Below are 27,116 nucleotides of genomic sequence, written 5' to 3' on the forward strand. Positions count from 1 at the left end.
TATTCAGCCCCTTTACTTTCAGTGCAGCAAACTCTCTCCAGAAGTTCAGTGAGGATCTCTGAATGATCCAATGTTGACCTAAATGACTAATGATGATAAATACAATCCACCTGTGTGTAATCAAGTCTCTGTATAAATGCACCTGCACTGTGATAGTCTCAGAGGTCCGTTAAAAGCACAGAGAGCATCATGAAGAACAAGGAACACACCAGGCAGGTCCGAGATACTGTTGTGAAGAAGTTTAAAGCCGGATTTGGATACAAAAATATTTCCCAAGCTTTAAACATCCCAAGGAGCACTGTGCAAGCGATAATATTGAAATGGAAGGAGTATCAGACCACTGCAAATCTACCAAGACCTGGCCGTCCCTCTAAACTTTCAGCTCATACAAGGAGAAGACTGATCAGAGATGCAGCCAAGAGGCCCATGATCACTCTGGATGAACTGCAGCTGAGGTGGGAGACCCTGTCCATAGGACAACAATCAGTCGTATATTGCACAAATCTGGCCTTTATGGAAGAGTGGCAAGAAGAAAGCTATTTCTTAAAGATATCCATAAAAAGTGTCGTTTAAAGTTTGCCACAAGCCACCTGGGAGACACACCAAACATGTGGAAGAAGGTGCTCTGGTCAGATGAAACCAAAATTGAACTTCTTGGCAACAATGCAAAACGTTATGTTTGGTGTAAAAGCAACACAACACATCACCCTGAACACACCATCCCCACTGTCAAACATGGTGGTGGCAGCATCATGGTTTGGGCCTGCTTTTCTTCAGCAGGGACAGGGAAGATGGTTAAAATTGATGGGAAGATGGATGGAGCCAAATACAGGACCATTCTGGAAGAAAACCTGATGAGATTCTGCAAAAGACCTGAGACTGGGACGGAGATTTGTCTTCCAACAAGACAATGATCCAAAACATAAAGCAAAATCTACAATGGAATGGTTCAAAAATTAACATATCCAGGTGTTAGAATGGCCAAGTAAAAGTCCAGACCTGAATCCAATCGATAATCTGTGGAAAGAACTGAAAACTGCTGTTCACAAATGCTATCCATCCAACCTCACTGAGCTCGAGCTGTTTTGCAAGGAGGAATGGGAAAAAATTTCAGTCTCTCGATGTGCAAAACTGATAGAGACATACCCCAAGCGACTTACAGCTGTAATCGCAGCAAAAGGTGGCGCTACAAAGTATTAACTTAAGGGGGCTGAATAATTTTGCACGCCCAATTTCAGTTTTTGATTTGTTAAAAAAGTTTGAAATATCCAATAAATGTTGTTCCACTTCATGATTGTGTCCCACTTGTTGTTGATTCTTCACAAAATAATACAGTTTTATATCTTTATGTTTGAAGCCTGAAATGTGGCAAAAGGTCGCAAAGTTCAAGGGGGCCGAATACTTTCGCAAGGCACTGTATTATTAGGGAAATAGTATACTTAAAATGGTCTCTGAACAGATCTAATAATTGGTACATTTGGAGTTTTTCTGAATATTTCTCCATCTAAAACGTTTTGCATTCACTGAATTGTTGTCAAAGTAGGCAACTATTTCTATATTTTGTACTAAATCTTGAGACATTTTAGATTTTTTTTGTTGCATTTTTACATTGTTACAGAAGTAATCATTGTCAATCAAATAGCCTACTTTGTGTGGGTTTTGAAATATTGTTATCCGGTCACATTTTGGTTTATTATTATAATATGTAAATAATATTGTACTTGAGTAACTTAGTCTAATGTACTACAATTTAAATACTCTGTTTTTTTGTATAGTGTTAACAATTGTCTGATAATGTCTTTACACAAGGGAAGGCAAAATTATGGTATTCTTATTACCATGATTTCGGTGCCATATTATAGGAGAGGTTTTGCTCCTTAAAACAAAATTAACTTGTAATTGTCATTTGTTTTTGAGCCATGTCTGCTTGAAATGTGTGAGAAAATGAGTTCTTAAACTCTTAGTAATCTACAGCAGCATTCTAGATGCCTAGAGGGTTAAAAGAAAGGAAAAAGTAGGATACTTACATTGGAGGAGCATAATTTTCCTAGTCATCCGAGAAAGCATTCTTATAGTTAAACCTGATCTACATCCCAAATGGCACTCTATTCCCTATATAGTACACTACTTTAAACCAGAGCTCTATGGGCCCTGGTCAACAATAGTACACTAAAGGGAATATGGTGCCATTTGGGAGACAGCCCAGATCAGAGCAGAACATTAAGCTTGACAGTGCAACGCTTTAATATTTGATGTGCTTTGCTACTGTCTTGGCATATATATATATATATATCTTTGGAAAGTATTCAGAGCCCTTGACTTTTTCCACATTTTGTTACGTTACAGCCTTATTCTAAAATAGATTAAATAAAAATAAAAAAGCCTCAGCAATCTACACACAATACCCCCATAATGACAAAGCAAAACAGGTTTAGATATTGTTGCTAATTTATTAAAAAATAAACAGAATTGCCTTATTTACATAAGTATTAAGACCCTTTGCTATGACTCGAAATTGAGCTCAGGTGCATCCTGTTTCCATTGATCACCCTTGAGATGTTTCTACAACTTGATTGGAGTCCACCTGTGGTAGATTCAAATGATTGGACATGATTTGGAAAGGCACACGCCTGTCTTTATAAAAGGTCCCACAGTTGACAGTGTATGTCAGAGCAAACACCAAGGCATGAGGTCGAAGAAACTGTCCATAGCTCTTCAAGACAGGATTGTGTTGAGGCACAGATCAGGGGAAGGGTAAAAAACAAAAACATTATGCAGTATTGAAAGTCCCCAAGAACACAGTGGCCTCCATCATTCCAAAATGGAAGAAGTTTGGAACCATCAAGAGCTGGCTGCCAAGCGAAACTGAGCAATCGGGGGAGAAGAGCCTTGGTCAGGGAGGTTACCAAGAACCCGATGGTCACTGATAAGATCTCTACAGTTCCTCTGTGGAGATGGAAGAACCTTTCAGAAGGAAAACCATATCTGCAGCACTCCACCAATCAGGCCTTTATGGTAGAGTGGCAGGATGGAAGCCTCTCCTCTGTAAAAGGCATATGACAGCCCACTTGGAGTTTGCCAAGTCACCTAAAGACTCAGAACATGAGAAATAAGGTTCTCTGGTCTGATGAAACCAAGATGAAACTCTTTGGACTTAATGTCAAAGGTCACGGCTGGAGGTAACCTGGCACCATCCCTTCAGTGACGCACGGTGGTGGCAGCATCATGCTATGGGGATGTTTTTCAGCGGCAGGGACTGGGAGACTAGTCAAGATCGAGGGAAAGATGAACGGAGTAAAGTACAGAGAGATCCTTGATGAAAGCCTGCTCCAGAGCACTCAGGACCTCAGACTGGGGCAAAGGTTCACCTTCCAACAGGATAACGACTAAGCACAGAGCCAAGATAATGCAGGAGTGTTTTCGGGACAAGTCGTTGAATGTCCTTGAGTGGTCCAGCCAGAGCCCGGGCTTGAACCCGATCGAACATCTCTGGAGAGACCTGAAAACAGCTGTGCATCAATGCTCCCCATCCAACCTGACAGAGCTTGAGAGGATCTGCAGAGAATGGGAGAAACTACCCAAATACAGGTGTGTCAAGCTTGCAGCGTAATACCCAACAATCAATGCTGTAATTACTGCAAAAGGTGATTCAACAAAGTAGTGAGTAAAGGGTCTGAATACTTATGTAAATGTGATATTTTGAGTTTTTAATTTTTATAAATTAGCAAAAATGTCTAACATGTTTTTGCTTGGTCATTATGGGGTATTGTGTGTAGATTGTTTATTTTTCTCAATGTAATCCATTTTAGAATAAGGCTGTAACATAACATGTGAAAAGTCAATGGGTCTGAATACTTTCTGAAGACACTGTATGCACACACACGGATATAACTGACAATTCTCTCTCGAAAACCATCCCCTTAATATATATTTTTCAAAAGTAAGTCTCCTCTCACATGGCGGGAGGGAAGAGGCGGGGAAGGAAAGAAGAGAAACAAGTTCAAGGCTTTCAGCTTAGACGCATGACAGAGTTGTGTTGCGCATCAGCAGAAGAGGGGGAGGAGGAAATGTGAATGCAATGCACTAGCAGGGACTCACTCGCAACAGGTTGCCCCCGCCACCAACTCAGGGAGGCCTACAGTGCCCTATACACAGGAAGAACACAGGATGTCAGTTTATAGGCATGGGGGAAGGGAGGCAGGCCTTTGCCAGTTATTGCATTGCACATACTGGGTCTCATTTATCAAAATGTGTGCGTCTCACTGTTAATAAAAGTGTATAGGGTCATTACATCAGCCCTTGTCTAACACAGATAAGCACGATGGCGCTAAACTTAAACACAGCATAATAAATTAGAGGAAACACACACACACACACACACAGTGGGGCAAAAAAGTATTTAGTCAGCCACCAATTGTGCAAGTTCTCCCACTTAAAAAGATGAGAGGCCTGTCATTTTCATCATAGGTACACTTCAACTATGACAGACAAAATGAGAAAAAAAATCCAAAAATCACATTGTAGGATTTTTTATTTTTTTATTTGCAAATTATGGTGAAAAATAAGTATTTGGTCACCTACAAACAAGCAAGATTTCTGGCTCTCACAGACCTGTAACTTCTTTAAGAGGCTCCTCTGTCCTCCACTCGTTACCTGTATTAATGGCACCTGTTTGAACTTATCAGTATAAAAGACACCTGTCCACAACCTCAAACAGTCACACTCCAAACTCCACTATGGCCAAGACCAAAGAGCTGTCAAAGGACACCAGAAACAAAATTGTAGGCCTGCACCAGGCTGGGAAGACAATCTGCAATAGGTAAGCAGCTTGGTTTGAAGAAATCAACTGTGGGAGCAATTATTACGAAATGGAAGACATACAAGAGCACTGATAATCTCCCTCGATCTGGGGCTCCACACAAGATCTCACCCCGTGGGGTCAAAATGATCACAAGAACGGTGAGCAAAAATCCCAGACCCACACGGGGGGACCTAGTGAATGACCTGCAGAGAGCTGGGACCAAAGAAACAAAGCCTACCATCAGCAACACACTACGCCGCCAGGGACTCAAATCCTGCAGTGCCAGACATGTCCAGGCCCTTCTGAAGTTTGCAAGAGAGCATTTGGATGATCCAGAAGAAGATTGGGAGAATGTCATATGGTCAGATGAAACGAAAATATTACCTTTTGGTAAAAACTCAACTCGTCGTGTTTGAAGGACAAAGAATGCTGAGTTGCATCCAAAGAACACCATACCTACTCTGAAGCATGGGGGTGGAAACATCATGCTTTGGGGCTGTTTTTCTGCAAAGGGACCAAGACGACTGATCCGTGTAAAGGAAAGAATGAAATGGGGCCATGTATCGTGAGATTTTGAGTGAAAACCTCCTTCCATCAGCAAGGGCATTGAAGATGAAATGTGGCTGGGTCTTTCAGCATGACAATGATCCCAAACACACCACCCGGGCAACAGAGTGGCTTCGTAAGAAGCATTTCAAGGCCCTGGAGTGGCCTAGCCAGTCTCCAGATCTCAACCCCATAGAAATTCTTTGGAGGGAGTTGAAAGTCTGTGTTGCCCAGCAACAGCCCCAAAACATCACTGCTCTTGAGGAGATATGCATGGAGGAATGGGCCAAAATACCAGCAACAGCGTGTGAAAACCTTGTGAAGACTTACAGAAAACATTTGACCTCTGTCATTGCCGACAAAGGGTATATAACAAAGTATTGAGAAACTTTTGTTATTGACCAAATCCTTTTCCACCATAATTTGCAAATAAATTCATTAAAAAATCTTAGTGATTTTCTGGATTTTTTTCTTTTTGTCTGTCATAGTTGAAGTGTACCTATGATGAAAATTACAGGCCTCTCATCTTTAAGTGGGAGAACTTGCACAATTGGTGGCTGACTAAATACTTTTTTGCCCCACTGTAAATATTGATACATTACCAGTTGAAACTCTTACATCTGGAAAAAAGACAAGTGGGTGATGGTGATTTTGGATCAAAAGTATGAGGAGAGAAAAAGCATAGGCTACATTTGCCCCCCACCCCCCTTATCCGTTAGTGAGGTGGTAGATAACCACTAGTCTGCCTCCATTACAGGTGACTACATACAGAGTGTACAAAACATTAGGAATAACTTCCTAATATTGAGATGCACCCCCTTTTGCCCTCAGAACAGCCTCAATTTGTCAGGGCATGGACTCTACAAGGTGTCAGAAGAGTTCCACAGGGATGCTGGCCCATGTTAACTGTGGGATGCAATGGAGTCGTGTCAAGTTGGCTGGATGTCTTTTGGGTGGTGGACCCTTCTTTATACACATGGGAAACTGTTGAGCATGAAAAGCCCAGCAGCATTGCAGTTCTTAACACACTCAAACCGATGCACAAGCCATTAGACTCCTGAACAGCTAATCAAATGGCTTCCCAGACTATTTGCACATCACATCGATTCGTTCCTCTAATCAAACAGTATCGCATCGAATCGTTTCAAACTAAAACGGATCGTTCCTGCACCGTATTGGAGCCCATGTATCTAGATACGTATTGAATCGTCTTGAAAGGTAAGATGTATATCCCTGGTGGGGTAGAGTGACAGTGGGAGGAAAGAAAGACATAAGGTGAGAAAGAGAGTGAGCGCTAGAGATGAGGCTTTCCTTGGAGCACTGTTATCAGTGCTAATTAGAATGGGCCCAGGTCCTCTCAGGCCACATGCTGGCCCTTGCTCTGCTCACCTGCTTAGTGGCTGACTGCTCGCTGGTCATAAATTAGCCTTTTCAGGATTACACAAAAAGTGATTTGCCGTTAACCTTAATCGCTGTTTGACATACAGTGCATTCGGAAAGAATTCAGACCCCTTCACTTTTTCCACATTGTTACGTTAGTCTCATTATAAAATGGATTAAATTGTTTTATTTTCCCCTCATCAATCTACACACAATACCTTCTAATGACAAAGGAAAAATACATTAAAAAAAAAACAGAAATACCACATTTACATAAGTATTTGGGGAGTTTCTCCCATTCTTCTCTGCAGATTCTCTCAAGCTGTGTCAGGTTGTCTTTGTGGTTGGTGAGTCTTGGTGGTTCCAAACTTCTTCCATTTAAGAATGATGGAGGCCAATGTATTTTTGGGGACCTTCAATGCTGCAGAAATATTGTGTTACCCTTTGCCAGATCTGTGCCTCGACACAAGCCTGTCTCGACCTCATGGATTGGTTTTTGGTCTGACATGCACTGTCAACTGTGGGAGCTTATATAGAGACAGGTGTGTGCCTTTCCAAATCATGTCCAATCAATTGCATTTACCACAGCTGGACTCTAATCAATTTGTAGAACCATCTCAAGGATGATCAATGGAAACGGGATGCTTAGCTCAATTTCGAGTTTCAGAGCAATACTTTTTTCGTATTTAATTTTTTGTTGCCAGTGTATAAACCTCCCCCTGAAATAGAGTATGCCTGCCTGGGAGAGAGACCTGGAGGCTGGGCCTGCCATTGTCCCAAATGGCACCCAATTCCATTTGGGCATTGGTCAAAATTAGTAGGCCCTGGTCAAAAAAGTTGGCACCCTATTACCTTTATAGTGCACATTTGAGACACAAGCTCAGTCTCTTTCTCTTCCTCTCTCTGACCACCACTTGTATGTAATGCACACATACCATATACTCACAACCATTGAACCAGCCAAAAGATCATGGATACACAATATGTCAGTGACAGGGTGTGCATCCCAAATGGCACCCTATTCCCTATGTAGTGCACTATGGGCCTTTGTCAAAAGTAGTGCACTACATACAGAGCCATTTGGGAGGCAGAGAGGATGTCACATCGGAATATTCAACAGACAAGCTAAACTAACAGTGTTCAGATGACAGGGGGCGGTGAATGGAAGAAAGTTCTACAGCTGCACCATCGAGAGCATCTGGACTGGCTGCATTACGCTTAGTATGGCAAATGCACCGCCTTCAAGAGCTACAGATGGTGGTGCGGACGGCCCGGTACATGACAGGGACAGCTCCCTGCCATCCAGGACCTCTATATCAGGCAGTGTCAGAGGAAATTGTCAAAGACTTCAGCCACCAAAGCCATAAACTGTTCACTCTGCTACTGTCAAGCAAACGGTAACGGAACATTGGCTCTTGGAAGAACAGGCTCTGACATAGCTTCTATCCCAAGCCATAAAACTACTGAATTGTTAGTCAGTGTAAACATTGAATTATCTTGTACTGACTATACACACACTCACAAGACATACAGTACCAGTCAAAAGATTGGACACGTCTACTCATTCAAGGGTTTTTCGTTATTTTTACTATTGTATACATTGTAAAATAGTGAAGACATCAAAACTGTGAAATAACATATGGAATCATGTAGTAACCAAAAAAGTGTAAAACAAATCAAAATATATTTTAAATTTGAGATTCTTCAAAGTAGCTACCCTTTGACAGCTTTGCACACTCTTGGCATTCTCTCATACAGCTTAATGAGGACTTCATTTCAATTAACAGGTTTGCCTTGTTAAAAGTTAATTGCATTCCATCTTAATGCGTTTGAGCCAATCAGTTGTGTTCTGACAAGGTAGGAGAGGTATACAGAAGATAGCCCTATTTGGTAAAAGACCAAGTCCATATTATGGCAAGAACATTTCAAATAAGTAAAGAGAAACGACAGTCCATCATTACTTTAAGACATGAAGATCAGTCAATCCGGAACATTTCAAGAACTTTGAGTTTCTTCAAGTGCAGTCGCAAAAACCATCAAGCTCTATGATGAAACTGGCTCTCGTGAGGACTCATGAGGACTGGCTGGGTTGTGTTTCGAAGGATGCGCGGCTCTCAACCGTCGCCTCTCCAGAGTCCGTCGTACGGGTGTTGCAGCGATGGGACAGGACTGTAACTACCAATTTGGATACCACGAAATTGGGCAGAAAAAGCAAAAACAAATGTATTACGAGCCTAGTTGGTTTAAAAAGACACCAACCTTCCAGCTAGCCATGATTGGCAGAGATCATGAGTGGGCTTGACATGCTGGGAGATCAGTCTGCCATGTAGCATGTTTCTGACTATTTGAGCTGGTCAGTAAGTCTAGGTAATTCTGTCTAACGCAGCTTTTTTTGTTTTATGTATCGTGTATCAAAACAGCATAAATTTTGCTCTCCACTTTCTGGAGGACCAAGTTTTGAAAATCTGTGGAATTTGATTATGATAGCTAAGGAGACGAAGAAAGCACCTGTCTCCGGATTACATCTTCAAACTAAGGGCAACCATGGCAACAGGAGACACGTCCATCCATGAATGATGTAAAACAGTCTAACTACATTTTCAGATACTACATATTATATCTAATTGACAGAAAGAGCCATGTGCATAGCTAGCTATAGCCTAATGTTAGCTAGTTAGCATTGAACCTGGTAGGTTAGCTACCTGCAGATTCATGCAGGTTAGTAACATCATTAGTTGTGATTATGGTTCCTTGTTTACCTGCCCAATTTCAACTTCCTGCTACTCATGCCAAGAATATAAGATATGCATATTATTAGTAGATGTGGATAGAAAACACTGAAGTTTCTAAAACTGTTTAAATCATGTCTGAGTATAACAGAACTTATGTAGCAGGCAAAACCCAGAGGACTAACTGTTCAGAATATTATTTTTTTAGGTCTCTGTCTATTCAGTGATTTCTCGTTGGGAAATGATATTTCTTAGGAACTTGTTTTCAGTTCCTACCGCTTCCACTGGATGTCACCAGTCTTTGGAATTTGGTTGAGGTTATTCCTTTGTGCAATGAAGTATGGCCATCTAGGAACCGCGTAACACTGTTGAGAGTTGCGCTAGACTTGAAAAGTAGCTTGGTTTGTCTTCCTGTATTGAACACAGATAGACCCGTCTTCAATTTGATCGATTATTAACCTTTAAAAATACCTAAAGTTGTATTACAAAAGTAGGTTTGAATCGTTTTGGCAAAGTTTACAGGCAACTTTGAAATATTTTTGCGCAATTTGGAAGCCGTTTCTTTCTGGATCAAACGCGCCAAATAAATTGACATTTTGGATATATATGGACAGAATTAATTGAACAAAAATGACCAATTGTGATGTTTATGAGAGAGTGCCAACAAAAGAAGCTCGTTAAAGGTAAGGCATGTTTTATATTTTATTTCTGCGTTTTGTGTAGCGCCTGCAGGGTTGTAATATGCTACCCTCTTTGTTTACTGTTGTGCAATCATCAGATAATAGCTTCTTATGCTTTCGCCGAAAAGGCTTTTTAAAATCTGACATGTTGGCTGGATTCCCAATGAGTGTAGCTTTAATTTAGTATCTTACATGTGTGATTTAATGAAAGTTAGATTTTTATATAAATGTATTTGAATTTGCCATGCTGCATTTTCCCTGGCTTTTGGCCAAGTGGGACGCAAGCATCCCCTATACCATAAGAACTTAAGACTCCTATGCAAGTAACCATTTCGGGTGTGTTTGTAAATTCAGTCTGGCCATCTACTGACTTCAGAGCACTCTCTTCTGAGTGTGCCAGAGTGCAGAATAACTGATGAATTTATGAACACAACACCTGTTGAATATAGCCGGTGTCAGTAAACGTCGTCAAAAAAAAGTTAGTAAATTGTTGCCAGCATCACAGTCACCAACACTCTTGATGCCTAAACAGCTCTGCTAGGGCGAGTAAAATGGTCAGAGTGGGGAGTTCTCTCATTATGTGTCTGTAAGTAGCTAGCAAGCTAGCCAATGTCAGCTTGAGTGCTTGACTGCCTTTGAGGTCAGAAATTTCGGATCAACCCTACTCATCGGTCAGTGTCCTGTGTGCTCTCTGCACGCTCCGAGAGCCACACATTTCGAATATATGAACAAACAATCTGACGGCACAGTTGCAGTCACCAATGCTCTGGATAACATAACAGCCTAACCAGCTCTGCTAGGACGAGTAATGTTCAGTGAGCTGTTCTGTCATTTGTGTCTGGAAGTAGCTAACAAGTTAGCTTGGGTGCTTGACTTCTGTTAGTACTGAACGTTTAAAAGCAAAATTACTTTCCCATTGTTTCTTAACTGTAGTATATGATAAACCATTTGGTAGCTCTAAGTCTCTAATTTTATCCAATGTAAAAAACACCATTTCCAATGTTACTACATAAGACCGATTTGAGCCGGTCGGTCACATATATGGGAATTCCTTCAAGACTGTTGGAAAAGCATTCCAGGTGAAGCTGGTTGAGAGAATGCCAAGAGTGAGCAAAGCTGTTAAAGGCAAAGGGTGGCTACTTTAAATAATCTCAAATATATTTTGCTTTATTTTTGGTTACTTCATGATTTCATATGTGTTATTTCAAAGTTATAATGTATTCACTAGTAGATGTCCAAACTCATGACTGGTACCACACACACACTACAGTGAGCTCAGAAAGTATTCATACCTCTTGTCTTTTTCCACATTTTGTTGTATTACAGACTGAATTTAAAATGTATTAATGTGAGATGTTGTGTCACTGGCCTACACACAATACCCCATAATGCCAGTGGAATTGTTTACAAATTATTTAAAAATGAAAAGCTGAAATGTCTTGAGTCAATAAGTATTCAACCCCTTTGTTATGGCAAGCCAAAATACGTTCATGAGTAAAAATGTGCTTAACAAGTCACATAATAAGATGCATGGACTCACTGTGTGTAATAATAGTGGCTAACATGATTTTTGAATGACTACCTCATCGATGTACCCCACACATACAATCGTAAGGTCGAGCAGTGAATTTCAAACACAGATTCAACCACAAAGACCAGGTTTTGCAATGCCTCACAAAGAAGGGCACCTATTGGTAGATGGGAAAAAATAAAAAAGAACACATTGAATATCCCTTTGACCATTTTGAAGTTATTAATTATAATTTTAACAGTGTATTAATACACCCAGTCACCACAAAGATACAGGCGTTCTTAACCCAGTAACCCACCAAGAGGCCAATGGTGACTTTAAACAGTTACAGAGTTGAATGTCTGTGATAGGAGAAAACTGAGGCTGGATCAACAACATTGTAGTTACAACACAATACTAACTAGTGATGCACCGATATTACATTTTTGGCCGATACCGATATCCAATATTTTCCTTGCCAAAAAAATAAATAAATAAAAACTGATCGGTAAACGTTTTTTCGCGGCCTTTTAAGCATTCTAGTACAGTTAATTAGTTAAACACACACACAGCGATTTAAGGCACTGCATCTCAGTGCAAGAGGCATCACTACAGTCCCTGGTTCAAATCCATGCTGTATCACATCCTGCTGTGATTGGGAGTCCCATAGGGCAGCACACAATTGGCCCAACTTTGTCCGGGTTAGGCCATCATTGTAAATAAGAATTTGTTCTTAACCGACTTGCCTAGTTAAATAAAAGGTTACACACACAAAAAAAAGTTATTTTGTTGGCATTTACGTATGTCTCCAATACCAGTAAAACATAATCAAAAACTATTTCTTTCACTTACTTGCTGTGCCATTTCATTGTGCATTTGATCAGTCGTTTCATTCTCAACCAGGACATATGGAACGCCGTTTGGGTCTTTCCATGTCAAATAACAGTTGTTGACCAATCAGGACCTGAATATGACTGCACGTCACATAATAATTAAACACGTTCTTGATTTTTTTTACATTGTGTAAGAACTATCACTCGTATTTCATGTCACAACGATTCACCGATACGTATGCTATGATGCTGGTAATGTTGTCTCGTGCACCTACAGTGCTGTCATAATGTTCTGTCAATGTTCTTCCCCAAAAACATGGCAAAACGACAAATCTGTTTCAGCAGCTATCGCTAGCTAGCAAACTATATAGCTAGGTGTCATCTAAAATAACCCTAATTTATAAGACAGTTCTTATTTGATTAATGGTGGTCAGACCCATCTATGTGAAGCTAGCCACAATAAGGATTAGCCACAACAGTGGGCTTTAGCCTTCAAAATAAAATTGTATTCTCATCACTGTCAATGACGTTATTTTATTTTGAAGGTAAACCACAAATTCCACTATTGTGCCTAATCCGTATTGCGGCTAGCATCACAACACATAACCCGGTCCGGTTGAGCCTCACTAGCCAGATGAAGCTAGCTGGCTGCTTATAACGTTAGCTCTGGGCAACAGGGTTAAGTAGCTGGCTAGCTATTTATTTTCATGAACTGAAGTTCCATTTCAATAGGAGAACACCAAGTGGCAACCAAGCAAATACTTACTCATAAGGATTCCTAAATCATTGCTAAGATTAATGAAAATGACTGCAGTTTCTACTGGTCATTGTTTTCAGGCTAGTTGTATTGGTGCAAGCTAGGTACTAACCTAAAACTAGCTACCCTACAAGTTGCGGTCGAACAAATTATGCTTTATTACCAACGCGGTATTGTAAACACATCGTTTGTGGCCGGTGTTTGCAGATTGTTTTGTACAGCTTCACAGCGCTTACTGTATCTTTTTTGACACGCAAAGATCCAAACGGCGTTCCATAATATGACAGTATGTCATGAAGCTTAAAACAGTGACGCAATTAATGTGTTACTCCGGTAGGGCAACATCTGAAAAATAGCGCACTTGGTAGTGTGTACCGGTGCTCCACCAGTCGGCGAAAGCCAACATCACCCACGACAGAGAACGGTTGATTGTCAAGGGAAATTAAATCCATTATCTTGGATTTAATGGATTTCGCCTTTGAGTTGTCTCGCTGAAATGTTCTTACTCTTTCAAATGACTGCTTGACTTGTTGACTGATTGATCCACACAGCAGACTGTGGGCTAGGTTAGGAATGCTGTGTTGCACAACATTTTACGTGGCGTCATTAGTCATGTACCTACGTTTTATTAGGTATGCATGTCAGCTTTGACATCGGTTTTGCACATCGGCGTTAAATTAAACAGACATCGGCCGATTCCGATATGTTCATTGTGCATCCCTAAAACTAACCTAAATGACATTATGAAAAGAAAGAAGCCTGTAATGAATAAAAATATTCCAAAAACATGCATACTGTTTTCAATAAGGCACTAAAGTAAAAATGCAAATAATGTGGCAAAGAAATGTACTTTGTGTCCTGAATACAAAGCATTGTTTGGGGCAAATCCAACAACACATCACTGAGTACCACTCTTCATATTCTCAAGCATGGCTGCATCATGTTATGGATAATGCTTGTCATCGGAAGGACTAGGGAATTTTTTTTAGGATAAATAGAAAAACAATAGAGTTAAGCACAGGCAAAATCCTAGAGGAAAACCTGGTCCAGGTGGCTTTCCAACAGACACTGGGAGACAAATTTCAGCAGGACAATAACCTAAAATACAAGGACCCATATAGTTGCAGTTGCTTACCAAAGACAACACTGAATGTTCCTGAGTGACCTAGTTACATACGACTTAAAATCTGCTTGAAAATCTATGGCAAGACTTGAAAATGGCTCTCTAGCAATGATTAACAACCAACTTGACAGAGCATGAATCATTTTTCAAAGAATAATGTGCGAACATTGTACAATCCAGGTGTGCAAAGCTCTTAGAGACTTACCCAGAAATAGTCACAGCTGTAATCGCTGCCAAAGGTGATTGTAACATGTATTGACTCAGGGGTGTGAATAATTATGTAAATCATATATTTCTGTACATTTGCCAAATTTTGTAAAAACTTGTTTTCACTTTGCCATTATGGGGTTGTGTGTGTAGATGGGTGAGAAAAATATATATTGAATCCATTTTGAATTCAGGCTGTAACACAACAAAATGTGGACCAAGTCAAGGGTATGAATACTTTCTGAAGGCACTATATAAACATACCACCAAGACTCTTTCACACTAATCATATACTCTGTTCTTAATTCTTACATTCATTATCCATACTAAGGCCTAGTCTCTTTACCATGCCTTAATGTACATATCTACCTCAAATACCTTGTACCCCTGCACACTGATCTGGTACTCCCTGTATATAGTTTGAATCCAGGCTGAATCAAATCCGGCCGTGATCGGGAGTCCCATAGGGCGGTGCACAATTGGGCCCAGCATCGTCCGGGTTTGGCCGTCATTGTAAGTAAGAATATGTAGCTTCATTCTTATGCATTTTATTCCTTGTGTGTTTTTTTTATACTCTGAATCGTTGGTAAGGGCTCTGAAGCAAACAATTCCCGGTAAAGTTGTATTCAGCGCATGTGACAAATACAATTTTATTTTAAAGGGCAAGTTCAGTTGAACTTTGGCCACACACACCTATTTCAGGCTATTGTCTTCAATTAAACATTCATCCTGATACAATAAACATTTAACTGGCCTAGATACCAGTATTATCAGCTAGATAGCCAGGCGATGCAGGCATCCTTATGGAATGAAAAGTAGGCCTGGCACTGTAACTTTTGGTTCATAGCTACTTCTCTCTCAGAACCAGAGACTTACTGATGACCTAGATGGCCTACTTGAGGTTACTGTATGGGAAAGCATAGGCTTATGCAATTTATGTAATGAAAGAATATGTTCATTTATTAATTAATTTGTTTCCTTAACGCAAGTTGTTGTTTTTTATTTATAAATAAACTCCTCTAAAAGACAAATATGGTTTCAACATACACCTGGCAACCAGAATAAACAAGACAAGCTCTGAATACCAATATGCTAAATATGGTAGTTCATGACCTCACGTGGCTAAGGCAATATCTTGGGAAATTGCAAGCTATTGCATGTTCATTAAAAACATATCTGTTAGTTTGCTACTCAAGCTGTATACATAAAGAGATGACATCATGAAGTCAGGTTGCTTTTTGTAGGCTGTTCCACTGGCTGCTATTTTAGCCATTTAAAATCATTCATTTCAAGCGGGTCATGTTAACCTACATTTACTTTTATGCAGATTACGGAAACAAAAGCTCTGTATTAGTGGCTAAGCTCTGCTTGAAATCATTGCACGAATGACAAAAGACGGGTAATGAAAATAGAATAATGTTTTGAAAGTTAACCGTCAATGTCATTAAACTAGCCTACCCAGTGTACACAAGTCCAACATTTGCTTCGAGCACAAATAGAATAGGCGCACGAGACTCGCGTACTGTACTTTTTGTTCTGTCTGTCAGTTACTGTATTGCCTATATCGGCTCATTCCATTGCCATTGTCTAACATGTGCATTGCGCTATGCTTTCGTCGTCGATGTATGGTAATCAATCAATCGTAGAATGTCCAGAAAATGATCAAGTAGATGGTTGTAGAGCGTTCACTCGCAACAATGTGTCTGCTGGAAAACAGTCTGTCACAGCCAGACAGTCTGGCTACACTGTAGACCCATCTGTCTCGTGACAACTCGCCAATGACCAAGTAAAACGTCTCTTGGAACAAAATTACCATTTTAAAAATTGCCAGCAAAATAAAGTTGAAATGCTTTTGAGCAACTAAATACAGGTTTGAAAACATGGTGTACTATTTATCGAGCGATTCAGTTTGCGTACCACACTGGCTTGTCATTTGTTGGCAATACACTTACCCATGAGCTCAGGTGCTTTTATGAAAACGCGTCCTCTGTTCCTCATTTGCCAAGCAATACTTTCATCGATTAAATAGCCTTGTATGTACAAACAATATTCAATGAAACCGATAGTGAGAATTGTTTTGCGAGCAGGTGTAACCAACCAACAGAACAGTTATTAACTGGCTTGCACAGTTTAACTACCATACGCACTCCACTGGCTGCCTCTGGTCACAGACTGACGTTAATACAACAGATGCGTTCAAATCTTAACTTTGGCAGTAAGTCATGTTATCTGGCAAGCTATGAGTCATGATGAAGACGAATCTACATTAGCCTGGTAGCATGACTAGGAAATACTCAATTCACAGTAACATACTTCGACTTCAGCTTGTGGAAACTAAGGCACGATGGCAAGCGTTGTAGGAACTTAAGTGTCGCTCGTACTGCATGAGGTCAGCAAATTACAACAGTAAAACGTTTAAATCAATAAGATATACACATCATGAATATACCAATGTAAAAACTGACCAGTGATGAATCCCACGTCTCCAATAACATTTAGTCCAACTCCGGAGGAGATGACTTGACTTTCTGAAGAGTTGTCAGGACTTCCTGAATGAGGGCTCGAGAGTCCTCTGCTAACACACGAGTACAGCCCCTCGTCACTGACAGCTAGTTTGACAGGCTGAAAAATAAATTCGTAGATTGTGTCAAGAAGCAGTTCGATGCACCTCCAGAAATGTTATGGTTTGGCACAAAAACAAGCATTCAACCTTGTTTCCCCTATATGTGCCACAATTGTGTAGATAATGTCCATTGATTATTGATCAATAAAGTGCACTGATCAGATCGCTTCTTGTCAAATTTGACATTTAACTCGACACAATTTGACATAATATTATGGCCAATTTATTACAAGGCAAAACAATCGAGTTCAGAGTCACAGAAGAGGACAACAATTTAATCGGTTATCTGCTATAGGCGATCATCACAGACATCCTTCCTTTGCTTTAAATAAATATAAAATGTTAAAAACGATCATGAATACTTGGGCAGACTGTATGAGGTCTCAGTCCATTATTCATGACCACATCAAACGAACATGTTAATTGAACACTGAAATAGTGAATGTCGGTCACAGAAATATGTCAATTCTGACCGAATGTGTCACGTGGCAGTGTTCATAAAATCTGAGGTGACACTGCCATCTGGTGTTATACCTGAGAATGATAGATCCAAAAACAGGCAACAAATTAAATGAATATGCCTCATGGCTCCCTTGCAGTCCAGGAGGCCAGGGCACCAGTGATGCGTTTTGACGGGTTTTTTTAAATGAAAATGTATGCGCACCAGGCAGAGATGCATCCCATAGTGCATGTGTATTATGGTCTGGGGGTGGTTCGGAACCAAGTTTGCATAAGCTCCTTGACGGACCTTTAGACTTGCATTGGCTGCTAAGCTAATACCTATGCTTTGGTTAGCGAGAGAGAGCGAGAGAGAGCGAGAGAGACGAAACATCAGGTCCCGGGCGAGATAGCACAACCGGTGAACAGGTCAGGGTTCCATAGCTGCAGGCAGAACAGCAGAAACTGGATCAGCAGCACTTCCAGGTAGCAAATCCCGTGAACAGGTCAGGGTTCCATAGTCGCAGGCAGAACAGCAGAAACGGGATCAGCAGCACGACCAGGTTGACTGGGGACGGGGACATCCAGGAGTCGTCAGGCCAGGTATTCCTGAGGCATGGTCCTAGGGCTCAGGTCTTGGTGTGAAGAGGAAGCGACGACACTGTGGCCCTGTCCAAATTTACCCCTGGACAGGGCCAACCAGGCAGGATATAACCACACCCACTTTGCCAAAGCACATCCCCCACAACATCAAAGTGATATAAAACAAACCATTAACTTACTACACTGAGCCAAGGCCCTGTATAGCCCACGAAGGTCTCCACTGCCGCACGAAGCGCAAGCCTGCCAGAGACAGCAAGGGTGGTTCGTCACTCTAGTGTCAGGCCCGTGCTGCTTCGCACCCCTGTGCCAGACTACACTCAATCATAGGACGTACTGAAGAGATGAATCTTCAATAAATACTTAAAAATTGAGCTCTATATGAGAAAGCCCTGCCTCCAGCTGTTTGCTTAGAAATTCTAGGAACAATAAGGAGGCCTGCGTCTTGTGACCATACCGTATGTGTAGGTATGTACAGCAGGAACAAATTGGTGAGATATTTAGGAGCAAGTCCAGGTAATGCTTTGTTGGTTAGCAGTAAAACCTTGAAATCAGCCCTAGTCTTAACAGGAAGCCAGGCTAGCACTGGAGTAATATGATCACATTTTTGGGTCCTCGTCAAGATTCTAGCAGTATTTTGCACTAGCTAAAGCTTGTGTAGTGCCTTGTCAAGGTATCTGGGGAGTAGAGCATTGCAGTAGTCTAATCTTGAAGTGACAAAAGCATGGATTAGCTTTTCTGCATCATTGTTGGACAAAAAATAATAATAATATCAGATTTTTGCAATGTTACAAAGATGGAAAAAGGCTGCTTTTGAAATATTTTTTATATGTTCATCAAAAGAGGTGTCAGGGTCCAAATGCATACCGAGACCTCTCCTCATTGACACCTCTCCTCATTCCAGTGCCGATGTGTCTGGCTGAAGATCTCTCACCTCCCCTGACCTTGGTCAACTGACCTCTGATTGGTTGCCATTTAGCCGGGAAAATATCACTGATCACCAGACTGACGCAACCAATCACCATTAAGGAGGGATCTGGTTTGGACCAGTTTAGGCTGCTCTAACCTCAGCCTACTCCAGCTGTACAGAGAGATTAGAGACACAGGCGCATCCAAACTGCACCCTTCACATCTGGACTTCCACATCCAAGGACTACAACTGGTGAACACCTTTTGTGCTACAACCTCTGGACTACTTTAGTGTGTGTGTGTGTGTGTGTGTGTGTGTGTGTGTGTGTGTGTGTGTGTGTGTGTGTGTGTGTGTGTGTGTGTGTGTGTGTGTGTGTGTGTGTGTGTGTGTTACTTGATGTAACTTAGTTGGTAGCGATATCAACATCATGTTGCTGTAGTATATCATGTTACATAGCCAGTTTATCCCCTTATGGTCGCGTTATTAATCATTTTTCTGTTGGGCCAATATTTACTCTAATTGCCATTGAAACCTATAGGTTCAAGATGGCCGCAAGGTTATTTTTCCATATTCAATATGGCCTCTGGCCAACATGCGTTACCGTACCCGCAACTTCCAGTTATTATAATGTGACCAGTCCAAGATGACGGCCCCTCATGATATCCGGAATTCTAACATGCTAAGCTAAATTGTTAACGGTATAGGATGTTAAGTTGTTTACCATGTTAGCTTGCTTCCTTACTAGATTTTATCAATGTTAATAATTAATAATTGGATGTAGTAAATGTATCACTAGTCACTTTAAACAATGCCACTATATATAATGTTTACATACCCTACATTACTCATCTCATATGTATATACTGTACTCTATACCATCTACTGCATCTTGCTTATGCCGTTCAGCTATCTCTCATCCATATATTTATATGTACATATTCTTATTAATTCCTTTACACTTGTGTCTGTATACGGTAGTAGTCGTGAAATTGTTTGATTACTTGTTAGATATTACTGCATGGTCAGAACTAGAAGCACAAGCATTTCGCTACCCTTGCATTAACATCTGCTAACCATGTATATGTGACCAATAATGTTTGATTGCTAGCTAAGACTTTGGAGGTACTATCAATGCTACTGTAGATATAACGTGATTTGATGTCAATCTGTGGCCAATGACCTTAGACCTTCTTGGAGGGGCACTTATAATAAAACTCTATGACAGAACCCAAGGGGCTAAAATTTTCTAACTCTAACCTTAGACTTAGGGGTGATATACTGTCCCATGAGTGGCTCAGTTCTGTCAATCAGGCACAATGCTTGGTATTTTCTGCTGACTTGACCTCCACTACAGAAAGCACTGATCTAGGCTGAAACACTTGCATTTTGGAGCTGCCTTACATACTGACCACACCGCTCGTGTCGCGTGCGCGAGCGTTGCAAAATACATTTAAATATAAATGTTATTCAATTTTTGCACCCACACTGCTTGTGCGTGTGCCAACGAGTGTCTGCGTTACCAAGTGCTAAAATAGAAGTCAGTTCTATTTGTGATGCTGAGCACCGTGCAAGTCCTGCCTCTCCCATCTCCTCATTGGTTTATAGAAGCAGATACCCATATGGGTGAAAGAAAGAGGAACTGTGTTTGTTTGGTCGTCGTGGTAAGTTAGATGCCAATCGCCATATAAAGTCCAAAGAAGAAAAAGCCTGGAAGGGGGAGAGATGACTAGAAATGATTCGGTTGACCGTTTTATGTGTGGATTAATTGTCGCAGTAGAGGACCTTTCATTTCAGGTAAAATAACAACTTAACGTTTATATCCCAGGACAAATTAGCTAGCAGCAGCAAGCTAGCTAAATAGGACAAATTAGCTAGCAACTGCAAGCTTGCTAACTAAATTGCCATAAATGTTGAATGCTTTTTGACCTGTCCCCAAATTAATATAATTGGTTCAGAGTTTGTTTTGATATTTCAACCTGCGTGTCGTGATCAGGTTTGTTGTGGATGCGCACGGCCAGTTTGGGTACGGTGTTACTCAAGAAAGCAAAAATGAGACCATGTTTGTATGCGGCTTTATTAACTTTAGCCTGAAGCCATATTCCTTGGGTATTTTGTGGGTTATATTCTATGTTTAGTTGCCTGTTCTGCACTAGCCATATAGCTTCACGGTTAGTTTAGTTCAGTGTTCTCTCTTTCATTAAAGAGTTATGTACGCTTACCACGCTGCGCCCTGGTCTCCTCATTATGACGACCGTGAACAATATATGTATTTATTTTGGCAAACTGATGTGTAACACGTATTAATGCCAAATTAACAAGCAAAACATGCAAACCCACCTCAAAAATATTATTTTGTTTGTTTTATTTTACCTAAAAATGTGGGGCTCAGCCCCACTTGCCCTGAATGACGGATCGCCACTGGTCATGACATCCCTGTAGCCAGCAAGCTGCTTTGCTACACCGGGCGTGTAATCATAGACACGGAAGGAATGTCCTTTATGTAACAAGTTACCCCTCTTTCAAGCCTCATGCAGGATAAGATTCTTGGTCTTGAAACTGTGACAACAGATGATTACTGGTTGAGGACGTTGGCCCATCCAGGCACGGTGCACGGTGACAAGAGCATGTACAAAGCTCTCCCTCCATTAGGCAAATCTGAACATGAATCTATCCTCCTGATTCCTGCTTACAAGCAAAAATTAAAGCAGGAAGCACCTGTCAATAAAAAAAAGTGGTCAGATGAAGCAGATGCTAAGCTACAGGACTGTTTTGCTAGCACAGACTGGAATATGTTCCGGGATTCTTCCGATGGCATTAAGGAGTACACCACATCAGTCACTGGCTTCATCAATAAGTGCATTGATGACGTCATCCCCACAGGGACTGTATGTACATAGAGTTCGCCGATTAATCGGAATGGCCGATTTAATTTGGGACGATTTCAAGTTTTCATAACAATCAGTAAATTGGCATTTTTGGACACCGATTATGGCCAATTACATCGCACTCCACGAGGAGACTGCGTGGCAGGCTGACTACCTATTTATGCGAGTGCAGCAAGGAGCCAAGGTAAGATGCTAGCTAGCATTTAACGTATCTTGTAAAATACAATCAATCTTAACATAATCACTAATTAACTACACATGGTTGATGATATTACTAGTTTATCTAGCTTGTCCTGCGTCTCATATAATCAATGCGGTGCCTGTTAATTTATCATTGAATCACAGCCTACCTCATTGTTGCACCAATGAGTACCTAACCATAAACATCAACACCTTTCTTAAAATCAACACACAAGTATATATTTTAAACCTACATATTTAGTTAATATTGCCTGCTAACATGAATTTCTTTTAACTAGAGAAATTGTGTCACTTCTATTGCGTTCTGTGCAACAGAGTTAGGGTATATGCAGCAGTTTGGGCCGCCTGGCTCATTGCGAAATAATTTGCCAGAATTTTACGTAATTATGACATATGTAACAGGAATATTTAGACTTATGGATGCCACCCATTAGATAAAATACGTAACGGTTCCTTTCACTGAAAGAATAAGCGTTTTGATTTGGAAATTATAGTTTCCGGATTTGACCATAATAATGACCATAGGCTCGTATTTCTGTGTGTTATTATGTTATAATTAAGTCTTTGATTTGATAGAGCAGTCTGACTGAGGGGTGGTAGGCAGCAGCATGCTCATAAGCATTCATTCAAACAGCCCTTTTGTGCGTTTGCCAGCAACTCTTCACTGTGCTTCAAGCATTGAGCTGTTTATGACTTCAAGCCTATCAACTCCCGAGATTAGCTAGGTCTAACCCGGACAATGCTAGGCCAATTGTGCATTGCCCCACGGACCTCCCGGTCATGGCTGGTTACGACAGAGCCTGGGCGCGAACCCAGAGTCTCTGGTGGCACAGCTGGCGCTGCAGTACAGCGCCCTTAACCACTGCACCACCCGGGAGGCGGTATCGGCTTTTTTTAGTCCTCCAATAATCGGTATCAGACTGATTACCAGGACGTCTACTCCGAGCATACGCTGACCACTGACATTTTCAACCTCTCCCTGTCCGAGTCTGTAATACCAACATGTTTCAAGCAGACCACCCAAGTCCCTATGCCCAAGAACACTAAGGTAACCTGCCTAAACGACTACTGACCCGTAGCACTCACATCTGTAGCCATGAAGTGCTTTGAAAGGCTGGTCATGGTTCACATCAACACCATTAATCCAGAAACCCTAGACCCACTCCAATTTGCATACCGCCCCAACAGATCCACAGAGGATACCATCTCTATTGCACTCCACCCTGCCCTTTCACACCTGGACAAAAGGAACACCTATGTGAGAATGCTATTCATTGACTATAGCTCAGCGTTCAACACCATAGCTCATCAAAGCTCATCACTAAGCTAAGGACCCTGGGACTAAACACCTCCCTCTGTAACTGGATCCTGGACTTCCTGACGGGCCACTCCCCAGGTGGTAAGCGTAGGTAACAACCCATCCGCCACCATGATCCTCAACACTGGGGCCCCCTCAGGGGTGCGTGCTCAGCCCCCCATACTCCCTGATCACTCATGACTGCACAACCAGGCACGACTCCAACACCATCATTAAGTTTTCCGATGACAGTGGTAGCCTGATCACCAACAAGACAGCCTATAGGGAGGAGGTCAGAGACCTGACCGTATGGTGCAAGGACAACAACCTCTCTCTCATTATGATGATTGTGGACTACAGGAAAAGGAGGACCAAGCATGGGGCTGTAGTGGAGAAGATTGAGATTTTCAAGTTCCTTGGCATCCACATCACGAACAAACTAACATGGTCCAAGCACACCAAGACAGTCTAGAAGAGGCACGACATCACCTTTTCACCCTCAGGAAACCAAAAAGACTTGGCATGGGTCAGATCCCAGATCCTCAAAACGTTGCACTATCGAGAGCATCCTGACAGGTTGCATCACTGCCTGGCGTGGCAACTGCTCGCCTCCGACCGCAAGGCACTACAGAGGGTAGTGCGTACGGCCCAGTACATCACTGGGGCCAAGCTTTCTGCCATTCAGGACCTAAAAATTGTCAAAGAGTCCAGCCATCCTAGTCATAGACGGTTCTCTCTGCTACCTCACGGCAAGCGGTACCGGAGCACCAAGTCTAGGTCCAAGAGGCTACTAAACAGCTTCTGCCCCCAAGCCATAAGACTCCTGAACATCCAGCTGCGGATCAGAAGCCAAAACTTCCGATTCCATTGTATCCCTCAGTAGGTTGCCAAAGAAGTTGCTGGGTCGAGAGCCAGCCTCCACTCCCTCTGCCAGAGCAACAATGAGAAGGTTATGACTTCTTGACCGGCCCTCCAAGTCGACTACATTCACGGAAAGCCTCTGTGCAATGTCCTGCAAAGATGTGCATAGCTTCTCGAACTCGTCGATCCAACCAGCATTGAATTCAGAAGCCTTCAAGGTCGACAATGTTCTGGCCCTGCGAAGCAACTGTTCGAATGGTGCTCTCGATTTCTAAGCCCAGTTCATCAATAGCAGCCTTGAAATCCTCAGCTATGGCAACACATAGTTCTCCCAGAGCCAGGGTAAGTTCTGAAAGTGTCATGTTATTACCTGTGCCTTCCGCCATGGCCGTCTCGTTGTTTGGTGGGGAGGAGGCCTCCGGTGGAGATTTCTTGTCCTTTAGTCGCCTATTACTCAACATGTTGACATAAAAAGTTAAACTATTGTATTAAAAAGAGATGCATGTAAAAAGTGTGATGAAGTAGATTAAGTTAGATTGTTTCGTAGGTAGTTGTAGGAGCCTCTCAAACAGCCGTTCACTCCAACATACTAGCGCCACTCCCCTATTATTCTACAATGTAGAAAATGGTAACAATTTAGAAAAACCATTGAATGAATAGGTGTTCTAAAACTTAGGACCGGTAGTGTAGGCATGTGGGAGAGGGAATTGAACAGGTAGAGGTGTGGTTGGGAACATGGTATAGTGAACTTTTACAACCTGTGTAAGAGAGTTGATGGCCCTTGGGAATGTAGAAGGTCAAGATCGGAGACAGATGATGTGGTGTGGGGTTTTTAATGCTCATAGTACGCTCTGGGGAGGGTTACGGACTGATGTCAATAGACAAGTGTTGGAGGAACTACTTGATGAGAAAGGGCTTGTGAGTGATGGTATGTGAACAAGGACTGACCCAGTAACTACAAATTCATCTGCTCTGGATCTAACTGAAGTTCAACGGCAGGCAGATGTGTTTGGGAGAAATCTACAGTGGGTAGTGATCACTATCATATCATGTGTATTGTAGGAATGAGGCTGGAAGATTCAGTAGGAAATGGATTGAGGAGATGGATATTTGGGAAAGCGGAGTGGGGTCAGTTTCAGGAGTTAAGAGATATTTGATCTCGATTCAAATATAGACACAGTAAATGATCGCGTAAGAGGAGCAATAGTAGGGGCCGCAAGGCAGGTGATTCCTATAGGTATAAGGGGGAGAAAGAGTAACACAGTTCCCTAGTGGACTGAAGAGTGTAGAGAAGCTGTGAAGAATAGGATCAGGGCTTTCAGAATGTTGAAAAGGTCCCATAATTACCAGCACCTGATTCAGTATAAAGAAACATAATCAGTAGTGAGGAGGATCATTGGCTGAGATAACCCAGTTTAAGCTACTGCACTCTTTATCGTCTCCTGGAAATGATGAGATGTGTTACATCATGATGGCTCAGTTCAGTGACGGGGAATGGGGAAAGTATTGGGCTTTTATACAATAAGGTGTGGCAGGAAGGGAAACTACCTGGGAGTTGGAAGCAGGCTGTAGTGCCGATGTGGAAACCAGGGAAAGAACCTACTAGTCCTTCAAGCGATTGGCCGATAGCGTTGGCATCTCGTGTATGTAAACTTATGGAAAGGATGATAACGGAAAAGCCGACTTACTTTCTGGAGAGTAGACGACTAATATCACCAAATCAAAGTGGGTGCCGGAAAGGCAGGGGAACGATGGATCCTGTACTGTAACTTGAGTCAGTAATACAGAAGGCACAGGCAAATAAGGAGGTGGTTGTAGCTGTTTTCTTCATTGTTAAGAAGACCTATGATTTGGAAGGAAGGCCTACTTAAAGCTGGATATGATGGGGGTTGGTGGAAGGGTTTTTAACTAGATAAATTATTTCATTTTTGGGCAATCAATACATGGGGAGCTCTATGTCAGAAAGCTATGAGGTAGATAATGGTACCCCCAGGGAAGTGTCAAGACCTGATATTGAGAGGTCATTGTTTGTGGATGACGGGGCACTGTGGAAGAGCTAAAGAAATATTGCCCATACAGCCAGGAGAGTTCAAGAAGCAATCAGTGAAGTTGAGCAGTGGTCCCTCGGGTGGGGCTTCAAGTTTTCAGTTGAAGTTTTCTAGAAGGGATATTGGGGTGGAAATATACTTGAAGTTGTATGGAAGGAATCTGTAGAGGATAGGAGTGTTTAGGCTCCTGGGGGTCTGGTTTGACACTCAAATGACATGGACAGAGCATATTAACAGAGTAGTTGTCAAAGGGAAAAAAATATTGAATGTGATGCGTTGCCCATCAGGAATGGAGTGGGTGGCAGATAGAATGGAGTTAAATGCTATATATAGCACTGTTAAGGTCATCACTGATTATGGAAGTGTAGCATATAGATCAGCAGCTCAGGCATCTTTAAAAAAGCAATATGTAATCCAGACCCAAGCCTTGAGAATATTTTGAGGAGCACTCAGGACATCTCCAGTGGCAGCGGTGCAGGTAGAGTTGGGAGTGATGCTGTTAAAGTTAAGAAGACAACAGCTAACCATGACATATTGGGTAAATCTACAACAACATATTGTAACACAGTCTACAGAAAAAGGTGCTCACAGTGCTGGGAACATGAACAAAATCTGAATACAAGTTTTGGGTGGATAGGCAAATGGCATGGAGAGAGAGAGAGAGTTTAGCCCCTCTGTGGTTCTTTC

General features: G+C 41.7%; 1 protein-coding gene across 2 annotated transcripts in view; it reads right to left on the reverse strand.

The window, feature by feature from the left end:
- Positions 1-17,197, reverse strand: part of taok3a (TAO kinase 3a) — a 97,896-nt gene extending 80,699 nt beyond the window's left edge. The window contains exon 1 of one of the 2 annotated variants that reach the window (XM_052461829.1): positions 17,032-17,197. The gene's annotated coding sequence lies outside the window, so the exon portion shown is untranslated. Of the gene's footprint in view, positions 1-16,518; positions 16,741-17,031 lie in introns of those variants that run through there. The other variant, XM_052461830.1, reaches the window with a different exon arrangement.
- Between the last annotated feature and the right edge of the window lie 9,919 nt (positions 17,198-27,116).

Source organism: Oncorhynchus keta, chromosome 14 (assembly GCF_023373465.1).
Source record: "Oncorhynchus keta strain PuntledgeMale-10-30-2019 chromosome 14, Oket_V2, whole genome shotgun sequence".
NCBI lineage: Eukaryota > Metazoa > Chordata > Actinopteri > Salmoniformes > Salmonidae > Oncorhynchus > Oncorhynchus keta.